This window comes from Palaemon carinicauda, chromosome 20 (genome assembly GCF_036898095.1).
Source record: "Palaemon carinicauda isolate YSFRI2023 chromosome 20, ASM3689809v2, whole genome shotgun sequence".
Classification (NCBI taxonomy): domain Eukaryota; kingdom Metazoa; phylum Arthropoda; class Malacostraca; order Decapoda; family Palaemonidae; genus Palaemon; species Palaemon carinicauda.
The window spans coordinates 4,482,753-4,503,387 of record NC_090744.1 but is presented as its reverse complement, the minus strand read 5'-3'; the positions used below and the strand labels follow the sequence as shown (position 1 = coordinate 4,503,387).

General features: G+C 40.3%; 1 long non-coding RNA gene across 1 annotated transcript in view; it reads right to left on the bottom strand.

Annotated features, from left to right (window-relative positions):
- Window positions 1-3,175: 3,175 nt before the first annotated feature.
- Window positions 3,176-20,635, bottom strand: part of LOC137659427 (uncharacterized) — an 18,105-nt gene continuing 645 nt past the window's right edge. The window contains exons 2-3 of the long non-coding RNA XR_011047516.1: window positions 17,490-17,612; window positions 3,176-3,347 (exon numbers count right to left, since the gene is read on the bottom strand). This is a non-coding gene — a long non-coding RNA (uncharacterized lncRNA). The remainder of the gene's footprint in view (window positions 3,348-17,489; window positions 17,613-20,635) is intronic.

The following is a 20,635-nucleotide window of genomic DNA, read 5'->3' as shown; positions in this document are numbered from 1 at the left end:
TAAAGACGAGAAAGGGTAATACAGACACAGAGATGAAATAGTATAAAGGCGTGAAAGGGTAATACAGACACCAAGATGAAAGGGTATATGCAGACAGATATGAAATGGTATAAAGACGAGAAAGGGTAATACAGACACAAAGATGAAAGGTATAAAGGCGTGAAAGTGTAATTCAGACAAAGTTGAAAGGGTATAAAGGCGTGAAAGGGTAATACTGACACAAAGATGAAAGGGTATAAAGGCGTGAAAGGGTAATAAAGACAAGGATGAAATGGTATATGCAGACAAAGATGAAATGGTATAAAGACGAGAAAGGGTAATACAGACACAAAGATGAAATGGTATCGAGGTGTAAAAGGGTATTATAGACACAAAGATGAAAGGGTATACAGAGACAGACTAAATAGTATAAAGGCGTGAAAGGGTAATACAGACACAAAGATGAAAGGGTATATGCATACAAAGATGAAAGGGTATATGCAGACAAAGATGAAAGGGTATATGCAGACAAAGATGAAAGGGTATAAAGACGAAAAAGGGTAATACAGACACAAAGATGAAAGGGTATACACAGACAAAGATGAAATGGTATAAAGGCGTGAAAGGGTAATACAGACAAAGATGAAAGGGTATATGCAAACAAATATGAAATGGTATAAAGACGAGAAAGAGTAATACAGACACAAAGATGAAATGGTATAAAGGCGGGAAAGGTTAATACAGACACAAAGATGAAATGGTATGGAAGCGTGAAAGGGTAATACAGACACAAAGATGAAATGGTATAAAGGTGTGAAAGGGTAATACAGACAAAGATGAAAGGGTATATGCAGACAAAGATGAAATGGTATAAAGACGAGAAAGGGTAATACAGACACAAAGATGAAAGGTATAAAGGCGTGAAAGGGTAATACAGATACAAATATGAAAGGGTATAAAGGCGTGAAAGGGTAATACAGACACAAAGATAAAATGGTATATGCAGACAAAAATGAAATGGTATAAACACGAGAAAGGGTAATACAGACACAAAGATGAAATGGTATAAAGACGTGAAAGAGTAATACAGACACAAAGATGAAATGGTATAAAGGCGTGAAAGGGTAATACAGAGACAAAGATGAAATGGTATAATGACGAGAAAGGGTAATACAGACACAAAGATGAAATGGTATCGAGGTGTAAAAGGGTATTATAGACACAAAGATGATAGGGTATACACAGACAAAGATGAAATGGTATAAAGACAAGAAAGGGTAATACAGACACAAAGATGAAACGGTATGAAGGCATGAAAGGGTAATACAGACACAAAGATGAAATGGTATAAAGACGTGAAAGGGTAATACAGACACAAAGATGAAAGGGTATATGCAGACAAAGATGTAATTGTATAAGGACGAGAAAGGGTAATACAGACACAAAGATGAAATGGTATATGCAGACAAAGATGAAATGGTATAAAGACGAGAAAGGGTAATACAAACACACAGATGAAATGGTATCGAGGTGTAAAAGGGTAATATAGACACAAAGAGGAAAGGGTATACACAGACAAAGATGAAATGGTATAAAGACGAGAAAGGGTAATACAGACACAAAGATGAAATGGTATCGAGGTGTAAAAGGGTAATATAGACACAAAGATGAAAGGGTATACACAGACAAAGATGAAATGGTATAAAGACGTGAAAGGGAGATACAGACACACATGAAAGGGTATATGCAGACAAAGATGAAATGGTATGAAGACGTGAAAGGGTAATACACACACAAAGATGAAACGATATAAAGTTAATGTAATTAAAGGTTATATTCATATGCAATTTAATATACATCAATATACAGATTGTAGAATGAATTTCAACCAATTGCTCAAATTATGATTGTTAATTTTCCCTTCATTCAGTCACATTTAGATACCTTATTTACAGCATTTTACACAATTATTAAAATGATAAGGCCATCTAGAGGAAATTGACATTAGATTTAACATCCAGTTAATCAAAACTGAAAACATGACCAGGAAATTCCCAAGCAAAAACTCCTTCCTCATTTACATTTGATGTCTTAATTGATTGTTAATTAAATTTCCTGTTTCCAGAATCACTTTCAATAATATATATAAAATCAATTCATTAAGATCACATATAATATTACCGACTAATTATTCTAACAGGTAATAAGAATTCCTCATCATTCAGTATGTCAGGTATCCACCACTTAGTTTAAAGCAAACTAAACAAGCAATTAATAACCAGGAAATTGCAATCAATTTCAAGTGGAAAAACTCATAAATGTTGATCTGGACCTAATTCTTGGTGTTTACAAGACTACTATAAAAAAAATAGCCATATCTATACGTGTAATTTTTAACTTAAAAGATGCACAAAATTAAAAACTAAAAAAAATTGGCTTCACATGCACTGGCATTTTATAACTCGAAGCGAAAAAATATAGCTATTTTTACTAATTCTACTTAATAGCTTCAATAATTAAATTGACGGCTTACAAAAATAAAGACACTTTGATAAATAAAAATTGAATCAATCTGGCAACATTGTTCTAAAAAATTATATTACTTATTTACTGTAACTACTAGTTTTTTTATATTCATTTAGTGATTCGCATTGAACCTATGGGATATAAATGGAGTGACCATCGTAACACAGTAATTGCTATTAAACCTATGTGATATAAATGAAATGAACACTAACAGTTAGTAATTGCTACTGAACCCATGGGATATAAATGGAGTGACCATCGTAACAGTAATTGTTACTGAACCCATGGGATATAAATGGAGTGACCATCGTAACAGTTAATAATTACTGTTGAACCTATAGGATATAAATAGGATGACCATCGTAACAGTTAGTAATGGCTATTGAGCCTATGTGATATAAATGGAATGACCATCATAACAATGATTGATATTAAACCTAAGGGTATAAATGGAGTGACCATCGTAACACAGTGATTGCTATTGCACTTATTGGAATATCTATGGATTAACTATCATAACACATTGATTGCTATTGAACAAACAAAATATAAATGGAGGAACCATCGTAACACATGACCCACAAAATTGGTCAATTGAGCATTTCATGATATTTGCAATATAGTAGTGTTGTTATGATGCTTCAGAAATGCTTGATGATAGACTGGCCTCTTCAGTTGAGACTATTTGGTTCTTGCTTGCAAACTTTCTGTAAACTTTTCCTGTTAAAAATTGAAGAGCATTCGCTGCTGATCTTCATCATAAGTGCATACTTGCTGTTTAATTTTCTGCATGGAGCAGGAGGATATAAATACTTTCCTCCTTTTTTCTTTAGGGTTATAGTCTGAAAAATAAATAAAGGATGTTAATTACACAGATATTTAGGTCTTATCTAAATATTTTACAGTGCACTTCTATATCATTATATATTTGATAAAATGTTCTGCATGATCAACTATAATTACGAAATAATCTAATGTATTAAAAACCTAATAGAGGAAATAACTAGACATGTCCATGAGATTTATAATAGGAAATATTATAACCAAAGAATATCTTGTAAACGTGGAAAAATATTGTCTTCTATATCCTAATAAGGAAAAATCAGTCTACCTTATTGACTGACCTCAGGTCATCCAGTGTCTAATAGGAGCTCCCCCTAATCCTAAGGAGCTCCCCTGATCCTTAAGAGCTCCACCAAATCCTTAAGAGCTCCCCCAAATCCTTAAGAGCTCCCCCTAATCCTTAGGAGCTCCCCCCTAATCCTTAAGAGCTCCCCCCTAATCCTTAAGAGCTCCCCCCTAATCCTTAAGAGCTCCCCCCTAATCCTTAGGAACTCCCCCCTAATCCTTAGGAGCTCCCCCCTAATCCTGAGGAGCTCCCCTAATCCTTAGGAGCTCGCCCTAATCCTTAGGAGCGTGCCCTAATCCTTAGGAGCTCCCCTGATCCTTAGGAGCTCCTCCCTAATCCTTAGGAGCTCCCCTAATTCTTAGAAGCTCTCCCCTAATCCTTAAGAGCTCCCCTGATCCTTAGGAGCTCCTCCCTAACCCTTAGGAGCTCCTCCCTAACCCTTAGGAGCTCCTCCCTAACCCTTAGGAACTCCCCCCTAACACTTAGAAGCTCGGCCTTGATCATCAGGAGCTCCCACTAATCCTTAGAAGCTCTCCCTAACCCTTAGGAGCTCCCCTCTAACCCTTAGGAACAGGGACGTGCAAGGAACTTTTTCAGGGCAGGTGCTCAAGTGAAAAAAAGGGCAAAAATATAGAAATGAGTGAGGCTAAATATATACCGGTTCAATATTTTCAAATTTATTTAAAATAGCCATTAATAATTCAAGAAAGAGATAAACATGACTGATATCATGGGTACCAGTGGGCTATTGTTTTTTATAAACATAGAATCTATAGTACTGACTACCAGTAGAACTAGGAAATTTAAAAAATGATATTTTAATTATAAAATAGATTTTTGAATATACTTACCCGGTGAATATATAATAGCTGCAACTCTGCGGCTCGACAGAAAACACACTCAAAAACTCGCGAGCGATCGCTATGAAGGTTGCGGGTGTGCCCACCAGCGCCACTATCGGCCAGATACCACTCTTGCATGTAAACAAACCCTTCAATTCTTCTCGTCCCGCTGCGTCTCTATTGGGGAGGAAGGGAGGGCCTTTAATTTATATATTCACCGGGTAAGTATATTCAAAAATTTATTTTATAATTAAAATATCATTTTTAAATATTTAACTTAGCCGGTGAATATATAATAGCTGATTCACACCCAAGGCTGTGGGTAGAGACCAGAGTTAATTAAGTTTACAGCGTATAAGCTAAGAGTTTTTGACAGTTATCAATTTAACAAAACCAAAATATATAGGTACCTGGTAAGGAAGTTGACTTAGACGATTACTCTGCCTTGTAAGTCTGTCTTCCTCACGAAGCCCAGCGATCCTCTTAGGATGCTGAAAGACTCCCAGGAGCTGAAGTATTAAGGGCTGCAACCCATACAACAGGACCTCATCAAACCCTTAATCTGGGCGCTCTCAAGAAATGACTTTGACCACCCGCCAAATCAAACAGGATGCGAAAGGCTTCTTAGCCTTCCGTACAACCCAAAAAAACATTAAAAACATTTCAAGAGACAGATTAAAAAGGATATTGGAATTAGGGTAATGTAGTGGTAGAACCCTCACCCACTACTGCACTCACTGCAACGAATGGACCCAGTGTGTAGCAGTCCTCGTAAAGAGTCTGGACATCTTTTAAGTAAAATGACGCGAACACTGACTTGCTTCTCCAAAAAGTCGCGTCCATAATACTTTGCAGAGATTTATTTTGCTTGAAGGCCACGGAGGTTGCTATATTTATAACTTCGTGCGTCTTAACCTTAAGCAAACATCGGTCTTTCTCATTCAAGTGAGAATGAGCTTCTCGTATTAAAAAAATCTGATAAAATATGACAAAGCATTCTTTGACATAGGCAATGAAGGTTTCTTAACTGAGCACCATAATGCCTCAGATTTACCTCGTAATGACTTAGTACGAGCTAAATCGAACTTAAAAGCTCTAACAGGACATAATACTCTTTCCAGTTCGTTGCCTACGATCTCTGATAAGCAAGGAATATCAAAAGATTTAGGCTAAGGACGAGAAGGCAGTTCATTTTTGGCCAGGAAACCAAGTTGAAGTGAACAAGTGGCTTTTTTCTGTAGAAAAGCCGATCTTCTTACTGAAGGCATGAAGTTCACTGACCCTTTTAGCCGAAGCCAAGCACACAAGGAAAAGTGTCTTGAGGGTGAGATCCTTCAGGGAGGCTGAATGTAATGGCTCAAACCTGTCTGACATGAGGAACCTTAGGACCACGTCTAAGTTCCATCCAGGAGTTGCCAAACTACGTTCCTTAGAGGTCTCGAAAGACTTAAGGAGATCTTGGAGATCTTTATTGTTGGAAAGATCTAAGCCTCTATGTCGAAAGACCGAAGCCAACATGCTCCTGTAGCCCTTAATCGTGGGAGCTGAAAGGGAGTGAACCTTTCTCAGATGTAAAAGAAAATCTGCGATTTGGGCTACAGAGGTACTGGACGAGGACACAGATGCTGACTTGCACCAGTCTCGAAAGACTTCCCACTTCGACTGGTATACTCTAATGGTAGAAGCTCTCCTAGCTCTTGCAATCGCACTGGCTGCCTCCTTCGAAAAGCCTCTAGCTCTTGTGAGTCTTTCGATAGTCTGAAGGAAGTCAGACGAAGAGCGGGGAGGCTTTGATGGACATTCTTTACGTGGGGCTGACGTAACAGATCTACCGTTAGAGGAAGACTTCTTGGAAAGTCTACCAGCCATTGAAGTACCTCGGTGCACCACTCTCTCGAAGGCCAGAGGGTAGCAACCAACGTCAACCTTGTCCCTTCGTGAGAGGCGAACTTCTGCAGTACCTTGTTGACTATCTTGAATGGTGGGAATGCATATGTCCAGAAAAGACCAATCCAGTAGAAACGCGTCTATGTAGATTGCTTCTGTATCTAGGACTGGAGAGCAATAGATTGGTAACCTTTTGGTCAACGAGGAGGCAAAGAGGTCTATGGTGGGTTGACCCCAAGTAGCCCAAAGACTCTTGCCCACGTCCTTGTGGAGGGTCCATTCCGTGGGTATCACCTGACCCCTCCGACTGAGACAGTCTGCCAAGACGTTCAAGTCCCCCTGGATGAATCTTGTCAACAGGGAGATGCCTCGAATTCTTGACCATAAGAGAAGGTCCCTTGCGATCTTGAGCAGCGTGAAGGAGTGTGTGCCTCCTTGCTTGGTGATGTACGCCAAAGTTGTGGTGTTGTCTGAGTTGACCTCTACCACTTAGTTTCGAAGAAGCTTTCTAATATCATCAAGGCCAAGTGGACTGCTAATAGCTCCTTGCCGTTGATGTGCATGCTCTTCTGACTTGAGGTCCACAGACCCGAGCATTCCCGACCGTCCAGGGTCGCACCCCAATCCAAATCCGACGCGTCTGAGAACAACACGTGGTTTGGGTTCTTGACTGCTAGGGATAGTCCTTCTCTCAGACTGATATTGCTGTACCACCATTTCAGGCATGCCTTTACTGGTTCGGAGACTGGGAATGATACCGACTCTAATGTCTTGTCCTAGTTCCAGTGAGAGGTAGATGGAACTGGAGAGGCAGAAGGTGTAGTCTCCCTAGTGAGACAAACTGCTCCAGGGATGAGAGAGTCCCTACGAGGCTGTTCCAACTCCTGACTGAATAAACGTTTCGTTTCAGCATTAGTTGGACTTCGAGCAGGGCTTGACTGCGAATCTCCATCCCCAAATATAGAATAATCTGGGATGGGATCAGTTGGGACTTTTAGGTTGACCAAAAGTCCCAACTCCCTGGCCAGACTCAACGTCCAATGTAGATCCTGCAGACAGCGAAGACTGGACGATGCTCTGAGAAGCCAGTCGTCCAAGTACAGGGAGGCTCGGATCCCCGATAGATGGAGGGATTTTGCCACATTCCTCATGAGCCTCGTAAACACGAGAGGCGCAGGACTGAGGCCAAAGCACAGGGCTCGAAACTGGTACCCCACATTCCTGTAAACAAACCTCAGAAACGGTTGGGAATCCGGGTGTATAGGAATGTGGAAGTATGCCTCCTGAAGGTCGAGAGAGACCATCCAGTCGCCTTCCATAAATGCTGTCAAGACAGCCTGGTAGACTTCATCGTGAAGTTTGTCTTGACAATGAACACATTGAGCGCACTTGCCTCTTACGTACTCCTGCAGTGAACATGGCTGCCAAATCATTGGAGCCATCCCTGAGGGACTTGTTCCTGCAGAGAACGTGGCTGTCGGATCATTGGAGCCATCCCTGAAAGCCTTGTTTATGCATGACATAATTGTACAGCAAAACTTCAAAGGCTCGAAAATAGCTCTGAAGTCGACCTGTAAAATCTTGGAGCGTCTCATGACCAGGCGCCAGGAAGAGTCTATGAGGTTTGAGAAGTCTATCTGGGCAGAGGCAGGAACTCCCAAGCCGAGAACTTCTCTCGTGTCATATCAGACTCTCGCTCTATAAGCCAGCTTAAAAGAAGGGAAAGGAAAGGCTGTCTCCCCCAAACTCCTCCTGGTGATAAACCAGTCGCCTAGCAAACGTAAAGCTCTCTTAGAAGAGCGAGAGAGCACTAGCTTATAAAACAACGGCTTCGAAGTAGCTAGGCCTAGTGTAAGCTCTGACGTTTAGGCGAACGAGGAGCAGCAGTTACAAAAAGATCCGGACAAAGATCCTTAAAAATCAGCATGATTTATTTAAATTCCATAGAGGGCTAAGCAGCTTTAGGCTCCTCTCCGTCTGACAGAGTCCTCAAGGGAATATCAGTAGGAGGGGGAACAGCAACTTCCTCATCTGAAGGAACCTTGTCCGACAATAGCCGAGTCTCAAGCAAGGGAGAGACCTACCGTGGTGGCAATGCTTTACAAGCAGAGTCCACACGCACTGGTGCATTAGTAGCGGACCAGGACGCAACGTCATGTAACTGCTTGACAGTTTGTGAACTGTCAACAACAACAGGTGCGTGAGGACGCACAGCGTCCACTCGAGACTGCTTTGACCGCCTAGACTGAGCAGTCAAAACAACTCTAGAATGCGGAGGTTGACGCTTAGCGTCAAAACAAGTCAACTCCGATTGTTGGCGAACGTCCTGAACGTCAACAGGAGCATCAGCAAGTGGCCTAACGTCCAAATGTGGCTGAAAATCCACACGAGACCGCATCGAGTGTGGTTCTAAACAACCTGACTGACGTGACTTGGCTACGCCAACGTCAACAGGACGCACAAAGGAACGTTAGGGTGGCTGAAGGCCAGGATCTCGATGAGATAAACGGCTAGGCTCAACGGACTTATCGGCAGAATAGTCTTCCATAAGAGAGGCAAGCTTATTCTGCATGTCTTGCCGTACAACCCATTTAGGATCAACGGGAATGGTTGCGGTAAGAGACGAGGGTAACGTCTGTGACAGCAAAACCTTGCCTACAAAAAGACACTCGGAGTCTGTGTTACGCTTTTGTTTAGGCGGCGAGCAGTCTTCCGATGACTGCATAGGGTCAGAGCTGTCCTAATAGTTAAAACCAGGACGCTGGACCTGTCCTGAAAGGACTGACTTTCGCTTAAAGGGCCTCGAAACCTTGTTTCCTCGGTTTCTTATGCGAAAAGCCTTCGGATGACGAGGAGAAAATCGTCTCTCTCGCCTTATGGTAGGGGTGATCTTGGTAAGATACACCTGATACCATAGAGGGAACGTCTGTTCGCTGATCAAGGCCTCTCGAACCCATAAGTCGTACGACATTACTTTCTCCCCTGGGCTTGGGAGCTTGCAAGAGGTCCCGGACTAGGCGAACGACAGGCACGAACAGACGAACCCTCGGTCGCAACACTGATAACACTTTGCGCAATATCACTTTATCACTACGATTTTATGTTTTGCACTTATTTCACTGAAATCGAATTTTTTAACAATTCACATAAGGTATGAATAAAACTGATTTCTACCTGAAGCACGCAATTCTACCCTCATCAAAAGGTTGTAATTGCGAAATCAGTCGTATAATGTAAGCACATTAATACCAGCAAAAAACAGTAAACATATTTTAAGATAAAAAAATCAGTGGCTGGGGAAGAGACTAAACACTAGTTCATTCAAAACTACGTTTTCAATCTCTCACCGTACAGTGCCTTGGGACGAGAATAAAAACTAAAAACGTTTTATCCTTTCTCCCCGTACAGAGACTAGGGACGAGAGTAACTCGAGAACAACGTTACTCGCTTGGGACGAGATAAAGATCGGAACGTTCTCTCTCCTCTCTCTCTCTCTCTCTCCGTCTCTATCTCTCTCTCTCTCTCTCTCTCTCTCTCTCTCTCTCTTGATTTCGCACCGAAGAGAAGAGCCCACTTACCTTTCGTCAATAAACAGGTTATTTGACCAAAGGAAAAAACTGAAAGGTTTTTCAATTAAAAGTTCCTTTAAAATAGTCTTTAAAACATTCAAGCTTTGAAAGAAAAAAGAACAAAACGTCAGAATCGATTTACTCTTTCTGCAAAGTGAAACAGTGATACTCTCTCTCTATCGTAACGATAGAGCGCAAACTGCGTAGCATAAATAAACTAAACGTTAGTTCATCTTTGAAACAGCACGAAGACTATTTAAAGAAAAAAACTATCATAAAATATTTACTAAAAATATTTCATTTAATAAGTTTTAAATCATTAACTCTGTAAAAGTTATTTACGATTGAAAAGGGCTCAACGTTGTTTAACTTCGGTTTCCAAGTTAGGACCGCCTACTCTCAGGAAAGGTGGCATATAAACAAATCATTAAAATTTATTTTGATGTTTATTATAAATGGAAAGCTAATCGAAGAGGCCTAATAAAGGCGGTTGAGATATAAAATATATAGAAGAAAATCTATAATTAATTTATAACGTGATAAGATAATTGCTAAAAGCCTAAAACACACTTCCGTCTAAGGGAAGGGTCGGCCATTTAAAAGTCAAAGAAAGTCCATACTCTCTCTCGTCATCAAAAATTAAATCTATCCAAAAACGAGTTCAAGATTTAAGATGAAGATAAAACACCTGCACTGCGAAAGCTCAAACCAAAATGAAGTACTTCACCAAATATGTTGAGAAAACTCCAGGTTCTACAGCGAGTATTGATACGTCTTGTCGTCAACGTCGACAGAGAAGAATTGAAGGGTTTGTTTACATGCAAGAGTGGTATCTGGCCGATAGTGGCGCTGGTGGGCACACCCGCAACCTTCATAGCGATCGCTCGCGAGTTTTTGAGTGTGTTTTCTGTCGAGCCGCAGAGTTGCAGCTATTATATATTCACCGGCTAAGTTAAATATTTAAAAAAGAAAAATTATGTATATTACTTTTACATAAATGACTGCAAGAAAATCAATCAGTATGATCAATACAATTGGCTAATAACCAGACCTCATTCTATATCTATAAGAGAACCCTTCTGTGTGCCATATCTTTGAATATGTTGATAACTTCACTGTTGTTGATTGTGGTATCCTTTTCAACTATTAGCAAGAAAAGATCAGATAACTTCTCCTCACTGGACAGGCTGCGTAGCTTTGTCTTCACCAGCTTGAGTTTGGAGAAGGTCCTTTCCACTGTTGCAGTTGTGACGGGAAGAGTGGCATAAATTGTTAAGAGTTCAAGCATAAGTAGCAATATCTCCTGGATATTGTTTTCTTTCATCAGGTTGAGCATTGTAGCTGCAGTGTTCTGTGGCAGGCAAGGAAATGAGGAATAGAAGATCTAATTCCAACCGTAGCTAGTCTACCTCTTCTAACTCATAAAACTTTCATAATTTTTGCAATGACTTGAATGCCTCTTCATTCACAGGTTCTTTCCAGTTATCTCTGACTGTCATATAATGAAGGGCATTTAGGATACCCCATGTTGTGTTGTCTCCACCTTTAAATCTTTTTTGTAGCTCTTGTGATATTGTATCTAAAAACACATAATATACTCTCATACGGTAGTACTCATCCAAGGATTGATATGGCTGGTCCTCAGCAGCAGATGTAGCACTATACTTGTATCTTTCAGGCATTTTTCTTCTTCTGCCTTGTCCAGGAATCCCAGATGGGAGGTCGATGGCCATGGATTCAGCTCTCTCTTCAACATTTGTAAAAATCTCCTGAAACTTCTCATCATTTCTTAATTCTCTCAAACTTTGTAGAACTTCATCCACATTTATGTAGGAGGCAGCCAAATCAAAGTCTTTCTGTTGTAGAGCATTAGAGGCATAGGCAGTTTCTTGAAAAACTGGGGTGGTAATCTCAAGACAAACAAGAAATTCAAAGTTAATAGTTTGCAGAAATATTGAGGCATCCCCTGCTGATGCATCAGGAGAATGTTTTTGCACTATCTCTCCTAAAAATTGCTTCAGAGCTGGAATGACCCTCCTCATGGTTCTGAGAGCTGACTCTCTGGAAGCCCATCTTGTGTCTGATAGCTTCTTAAGTTCAAGTGGGCGGTCTTCTGGATACATTGCTTTCTGGATCTCCATGAAAGCAGCATGCCGTTTTGAAGAGTTAGTAATAAAAGCATACAGTTTCTCCACCGAAATGAAAAAAGTTACAAACTGAATACTTGATTTTGCACTTTCGACTAATACTAGATTTAGGCCGTGTGCATGGCAGTGTACATAGAGTGCCTTTGGGTTCTGTCTTTGGAGTCAGGACTGTAATCCATTGTATATTCTACTCACACTTGCTGCCCCATCATATCTTTGTCCACACATATCTATTTTATTTGAAAGCAATGATACTTGGGGTCATTTCAATATTTGTTTTTTTTTTTTACATACATCAAGGTGCAATATAAATACACTGTCATACTTGCTAAACATTTTCTTTCCAAGTATAGAGTAATGGAGATCAACCTACATAAAATTTCTCTGTTTCTCTTCGTCTCTAGCAGCTTGTACTTCCTGATTAGCTGTTTCTAAAGCAATATCTAATGCTTGACTTTGGAACCCTTTCCATCGAACCATACCAATCATGTGAGATTCTGAACTAGCATGCTCCTTTATTTTCTCTAAAGCTGTCCTCCAACGGCTTATGCCCTCTGATTTCCAAGCTACTCGGCCCGTGTTTTTTTCATCATTCAAAAACAGACGACAGCTGAAGCAGAACATGGCATCTTTCTGAGGTGAATACTCCAACCGTGTTAATTATTATTATTATTATTATTATTATCATTATTATTATTATTATTATTATTATTATTATTATCATCATTGACACAAATAGGTGGCATAGGCAGCCGGCTTATAATACATCCCTCTCAAAGGGGCACTTTTAATACAGTAGTAAAAGGGGCAGGTGCTTGGGCACCCCTAGAACCCCCCTTCTGCACGTCCCTGCTTAGGAACTCCCCCCTAATCCTTAGGAGCTCCCCCCTACTCCTTGGGAGCTCCCCTCTAATCCTTAGGATTTCACCCCTAATCCTTTGGAGCTTCCCCCTAATCCTTGGGAGCTTCCCCCTAATCCTTGGGAGCTTCCCCCTAATCCTTGGGAGCTCCCCTCTAATCCCTGGGAGCTCCCCTCTAATCCCTGGGAGCTCCCCCCTAATCCTTGGGAGCTTTCCCTAATCCTTAGGAGCTTCCCTAATCCTTAGGAGCTCCCCCCTAATCCTTATGAGCTCTCCCTAATCGTTAGGAGCTCCCTCTAATACTTAAGAGCTCCCCCTAATCCTTAGGAGCTCCCCCTAATCCTTAGGAGCTCCCCCCAATCCTTAGGAGCGCCCCACTAATCCTTAAAAGCGCCCCACTAATCCTTAGGAGCTCCCCAAATTCTTAGGAGCGCCCCACTAATCCTTAGGAGCTCCCCCTAATCCTTAGGAGCTCCCTCTAATCCTTAGGAGCTTCCCCCAATCCTTAGGAGCTCCCCCTAGTCCTTAGGAGCTCCCCCTAGTCCTTAGGAGCTCCCCCTAATCCTTAGGAGCTCCCTCTAATCCTTAGGAGCTTCCCCCAATCCTTAAGAGCTCCCCCAAATCCTTAGGAGCACCCCACTAATCTTTATGAGCTCTCCTAATCCTTAGGAGTGCCCCACTAATCCTTACCTCCCCCTAATCCTTAGGAGCACCCCACTAATCCTTTGAAGCTCCCCCTAATCCTTAAGGAGCGCCCCACTAATCCTTAGGAGCTCCCCCTTAATCCTTAGGAGCGCCCCACTAATCCTTAGGAGCGCCCCACTAATCCTTAGGAGCTCCCCCTAATCCTTAGGAGCTCCCCCTAATCCTTAGGAGCTCCCTCTAGTGCTTAGGAGCTTTCCCCAATCCTTAGGAGCTCCCCCTAGTCCTTATGAGCTCCCTCTAATCCTTAGGAGCTTCCCCCAATCCTTAGGAGCTCCCCCTAATCCTTAGGAGCACCACACTAATCTTTAGGTGCTCCCCTAATCCTTAGGAGCCCCCCACTAATCCTTAATAGCTCCCCCTAATCCTTAGGAGATCCCCACTAATCCTTAGGAGCTCCCCCTAATCCTTAGGAGCTCCCTCTAATCCTTAGGAGCTTCCCCTAATCCTTAGGAGCTTCCCCCAATACTTAGGAGCTCCCCCTAATCCTTAGGAGCTCCCCCTAATCCTTAGGAGCTCCCTCTAATCCTTAGGAGCTTCCCCCAATCCTTAGGAGCTCCCCCTAATCTTTAGGAGCTCCCTCTAATCCTTAGGAGCTTCCCCCAATCCTTAGGAGCTCCCCCTAATCCTTAGGAGCTCCCCCTAATCCTTAGGAGCACCCCACTAATCCTTAAGAGCTCCCCACTAATCCTTAAGAGCTCCCCCAAATCCTTAGGAGCACCCCACTAATCCTTAGGAGCTCCCCCAAATCCTTAGGAGCGCCCCACTAATCCTTAGGAGCTCCCCCTAATCCTTAGGAGCGTACCACTAATCCTTAGGATCCCCCCTTAATCCTTAGGAGCACCCCACTAATCCGTAGGAGCTCCCCTAATCCTTAAGAGCGCCCCACTAATCCTTAGGAGCTCCCCTAATCCTTAGGAGCTCCCCTAATCCTTAGGAGCTCCCTCTAATTCTTAGGAGCTTCCCCCAATCCTTAGGAGCTCCCCCCTAATCCTTAGGAGCTCCCTCTAATCCTTAGGAGCTTCCCCCAATCCTTAGGAGTTCCCCCTAATCCTTAGGAGCACCCCACTAATCTTTAGGAGCTCCCCTAATCTTTAGGAGCTCCCCTAATCCTTAGGAGCTCCCCACTAATCCTTAGGAGCTCCCACTAATCCTTAGGAGAGCCCCACTAATCCTTAGGAGCTCCCCCTAATCCTTAGGAGCTCCTCTAATCCTTAGGAGCTCTCCTAATCTTTAGGAGCTCCCTCTAATCCTTAGGAGCTTCCCCCAATCCTTAGGAACTCCTCCTAATCCTCAGGAGCTCCCCCTAATCCTTAGGAGCTCCCCACTAATCCTTAAGAGCTCCCTCTAATCCTTAGGAGCTCCCCCTAATCCTTAGGAGCTCCCCCTAATCCTTAGGAGCTTCCCACTAATCCTTAGGACCTCCCTCTAATCCTTAGGAGCTCCCTCTAATCCTTAGGAGCTCCCCACTAATCCTTATGAGCTCCCCACTAATCCTTATGAGCTCCCCACTAATCCTTATGAGCTCCCTCTAATCCTTAGGAGCTTCCCCCCTAATCCATAGGAGCTCGCCCTGATCCTTAGGAGATCCCCCTAATCCTTAGGAGCTCCCTCCTAATCCTTAGGAGATCCCCCTAATCCTTAGGAGCTCCCCCTAATCCTTAGGAACTCGCGCTGATACTTAGAAGGTCCTCTCTAATCGTAAGAAGCTCCTCCCTAAAACTTAGGAGCTTCCCCCTAATCCTTAGGAGCTCCTCCCTCGAACTGAGGAGCTTCCCCCTAATCCTTAGGAGCTTCCCCCTAATCCTTAGGAGCTCCCCCTAATCCTTAGGAGCTCCCTCTAATCCTTAGGAGCTCCCCCTAATTGTTAGGAGCTCTTCTCAATCTTTCAATTAATCCCTGAAATTTTCTCCAAGAGACACTGAAAATATTTATGAAAAATTGAATGCACAAATTCTAAGGAAAAATAGGATTTATTGACGCTAACAGTTTCAGGTGTAGAATATTACTCAGTATAAGAGAGAAGAGTTCTCTGCAAATGATTGATTAAATGTCGTGTTTTCATTCTAATAATAAAAAAAAAAAACTATCTGCTACTTCCTAAATTTATCAAGCAAATTATAATTTTTGTAATTGAAATACCATTTTAAATTTTCCTTATATATTGCCCAGATCCTCCTCGAGGAACTGCAGCTATCTTATCATATTAAGTAATTAGTTTAAGTAGATTTTGTGGTTAAAATCTTCAATCAATTAACCAACTCATTACCTCTGCCAAGGAAGTTGGGAGGAGGCTGTTTTTTTGCCCGTCTGTTTGTAGTTTGTGAAAAACTTCCTGGCCACAATTTTACTTATAGAGTAGCGAAACTTTCAGGGATTAATTTTTATGTTGAGACGTGAAAGTGATTCAGTTTTGAACGTCTGAGGTCAAAGGTCAAGGTCAAGTAAAACGTTGACCGAATTAACCTTATCTTTAACCCCAAGTTCCCACATGGTTATAAAATAAGCTACCGTGGCGGAGGTCTGCCCTCAGGGTGCTTTTAAAGTCCTACCTAGATTCACCATCTTATTAATATTGCATTGAACTATGGAACAACTTAATCAGACTGATTCATTAACCTACTGTAGTCTCGATTATTATTATTTTTTTACTTTATATACTTCATCCAATGACTAACCTACTCACCACTGTTAAACTGACAAACTCGTCTTATCAGAGTCACGTCTTTAACATGTCAAATCACAGAACAATAATACATGTCTTTAGTCCATAAATAATCAATGTTACCTTACATAAATCAAAATATTATTTCCAACATTATCCATTAACTATATAATCCTGCCTTTATCAACAATTAACTGTTATATCCTGCCTTTGTCCCTTGACCAAGCTATCACACTAACCAAATTACTAACCTTATTCTAAGTCAACAAATGAATTATTGTTCGACTATTATAATGTTTTACATTACCGAATCTTTAGCAGGTGTCTGCATGACTCTCATAATTGTAAGTATTTGGTACTCCTTTGTATGAATATTAGCCTCAGGTTATATATTGTAACAATTTAGAGACAAACAATGTCTTAGGTTAAGATGTGTATCCTACAACCCTGAGAATTAATATCATAGAATTAGGTCTTAGAAGGTACCCACTTATGATCAGCAGGATTGTCCACACGTGGTTTTACTATCACAATCATACACAAAATAACAGTGACCAGGCAAGATAGGGAGACACCAAGCATACGTGTGTCTAACCAGTGGCTGAAGTCAAAGTGGCTTATGTGTATGCTGGCGAGGCGTAGGGTTTTCCCACCACAAACGAGTTACTACTGACACCTTCCTATAAAATTTAACAGGTGAGTTCCAGCCAAGCGGAAACCATACTCTTATCAAAGGACGATGGTTTTTATTTGTGTAAGAACATATGAAATCCACCACTATCCTAATCTATTGACAATATAATCACCCCTAATCTATCAGTAATCCAATAATACTTTAGTCTTCTAACAAGAGCACTTAAAACCCTCGACTACTTTCATTAGGTAAAATCTAGAATAAGTCTAACTAACAAATGTCAATGCAGTAAAGAAAGTCAATCCTAGTGTAAGTAGACTTTGCCTTGAAAACTAAGAATCAAATTATCATTGAAATTAAATGTTACTCAATTCATAAACTTGCCTCTCCTAATGCAAGCCATTGACAATCTTTAATCATGAATCCATAAAAGGGTAAATCCAATTTCAATTTACTCAAAAGTCAAAAAGACATCAATCTGCTAACAAGTCAACATTTTATTCATAATACCATTCAAACTTAACATATAATGCTCTTTGATAACCTTACCTTTAAAACTCCAGTTACTGCAGTAAGCTGGTTATCTTCATAGATTTAATGCTCTCATTGAAGGACAGTAAAATTATAACCCTTCAATCCTCAGTGTTTCATTGCACACTGCTCAAGATGCACCTGAAATAAAATGAAAATATTTTTAAAACACTCGAATTTTGTATAATATCGCAACAGAATATAACAAATTTTATCAATTATCTTAAAGGACCTCTCAAAAAGGAATGTTGCTGAATATTAACGTATCGACTAAGTTTAGTTTTCAAAATGAACAACCTATTGCCAGATAATTTTCCTTTAATGAACAATATCAATAATATACTTCTTATCGTTAGTAACAATCATTGTTGGCTCAAACCATCAATTTTCATATTTCTCAACCTCTTAAGTGCAAAATTTTTATGGATTCCCAGGGGGAAACGATGTTTTACAGGAGGGGATACCAAAAAACAAGTGTATCCCACCATGTACAAATGACAAATAAAACAAATCGCACCAAAACTATTGTCATATGAGATGCCTAGGCTTTTTGTGCAGAGAACCGGGTAAAGACCGCGATATATCACGTCTAAAACATTCCCACCTAACCTACCCTAGGGTGCTAGGTGATCATTTTCATTTGATAAATTCTTCACCCTGTGTAACTAATCCTTTTCTTAATCAGTGATGCTACATTATCACTTAGTAAATCTCATATAGAGCTTCCTATGTACATCACAATTACCTTATTAAATACAATTATAAATAGATTGCATTCCCCGAAAAGCACTTGTGATATGTTGCAGCCGGCGAGTAAATGAAGATGACCTTATAATCAAATATTTTTCACCAAAAGCACCCCATAGGCTTTAAGAAATGACTTGTCTAGAATATTTTGAGACCTGTAGCATAAAAATTTAAAAGTTCAATATACTGTAGCTCAAAAGGTAGGTTAGTGAATATATCAGAAAAAGATTGAAATTTCTTAAACCCATGTGACAATAGCATAGATACAATTACTCACCACTAATTTCTAAAACAACAAAAAGTTGAGCCAACAATTTTTTTTTACTACATCTGTGTTGCTTTATATGCAAGTTATAATCTTCTTGCCCCTCTAAATTTAGAACCAAATATCCCCAAACAGTGAGTAATCAACCACTTTTTTATTTTTTTATTAAGGAAATTCCTGGTAGGTACGTAGGTAAGGGTTTGGCAGTCTAAGGGGAATAGGTAAGGATACATCAGTGTAAGGGTTGGGGAAGATAAGGATACAGTAGTCTAAGGTTGGGGGATTGATAAGGATATGGCACCCTTAAGGGGTATCGCAACGTGGATGTAGCCCCAAGGGTAGTTAAGGATACAGCTTTAAGGTTAGGTTAGGTGGGGAACTTTAGGTTAGGTGGTGTTTGTGTGTTTGTTTCCCTTCTAAATTTGTGATTTTTTAGACATAACACCTGAAATTATGGTCAGCCCTTGATATTTGCAGGGGTCAGGTAACAGAAAAGGTAGGAATAGTGAGAATCCATGAATACTTGGTGCCCTAGGGCGAGTCAACTCATAACCTACTAACTCACTGCCCACTGACTAACATACTAAGTAACCCAATGTACAGTCTAATATTGTATATATTTAGCTTCTATCACAGTATAAGAATTGCATCAGTTTATGAACACATTTCTGTAACTTTAAATGTACACTGTACTTAAGTACGTACAATACATGGTAACACTACAGTATACAACACGAGTCATTGCTACACATATATAAATAATGTAACAAAACACTGTTGTTCCCATCTAATAACACTTGCTGATATTGAAGTGTATATTACTGTAATATATATGCAGCACTATCACTACGGTACGGCTTAATTAGCTACAGTAAGGTAACACTTGTAAGTCATTGCTGTTTTCGGCAGGTCAACTCGCACTGTTCTAACTCACCGTACAGATAGGCTATATCTACATTACTACTGTAAAGTACAGTTTTTCATATATAGTACTCTACAGTAGTTAATATAACAATAATGCTAATAGACACCGAATACATCAATATTAAGAATTAAAAGAATGAGTGTCAGTACAACACTACTAACCATTTACGTACAAAGTTTTATGCAATAAGTCTGAAGGATGATGCTACTCTTGAGCCGTTGATTGTTTGGCAACTGTTCGGTGCATGGGGTAGCATAATGTACGTATCACTTTATACTAAAATCATTATAAACCCACTTGATAGGTACATGTTTTTTACATTACTTTTTTTGCATCACATGATTCTGCACAAAGTATTAAAGCGGGAGATGCACATGTGAGGAGAGACGATGCAAGACCGAGGCCGAGCTAGTGAGAGATGGGGTGTTGAACAACGCGAAGCATGCCGAGTGTAAAAAATTGAGGTAGGTTTGAAACCATCAGGCTGCGGGAGTACTCATCACGAAACAGCGAACACGCGGTTTTCTATGTAATAGGGTATACGGTTCTCTGTATAGTGAGCAACTGAACTTACAAAAGTAAAACACACGAATATCGAGGGCTGACTGTGATACTTTGACAACTTACAGGAACCATATATTTTTCCAACTGGTTTTCTTGTGTTTCTTATGCATTTCTACCATTATCATGGCTGTAAATCAATAATGTTTGACATTTCCCATCCAAGATACCCCAATTTCCTATTTGGTTCTCCATAATTGTTTTAATACAAGAGGTAAAAACTAAAACGTGTGGTTTCCCCAAATAATCATGGTCATAAATGCATAAAACACAGGATAGCGAGTTGGAAAAATACCTTATATGGTTCGTCTATAGGGGTAAAATTAAAATATCAAATATTTACCCAGATTTTTTTTCAAGGATCTAATATATTAAACAGAATATAGGTAGAATAAACAAACCTGGAAAAATCAGACGCACACAATCACCAGTTATTAAATTCTCAGAAAAAAAATTACAGCACAAATATCTGACCACGTAATAACTTAATAGGGTATTGGCAAGAAAAAATCGGTTTACCCATTTCTTTAAAATTTGAGCGTCGTAAAAGAATATTTCAATCAACATTATTCAACAGTAGGTTCATACAGTTTAATCAAGATGATCTATAACCTTAATACACAAAAATACGTACAAATGGCCTGTAGATTTTTCATCAATTAAAGG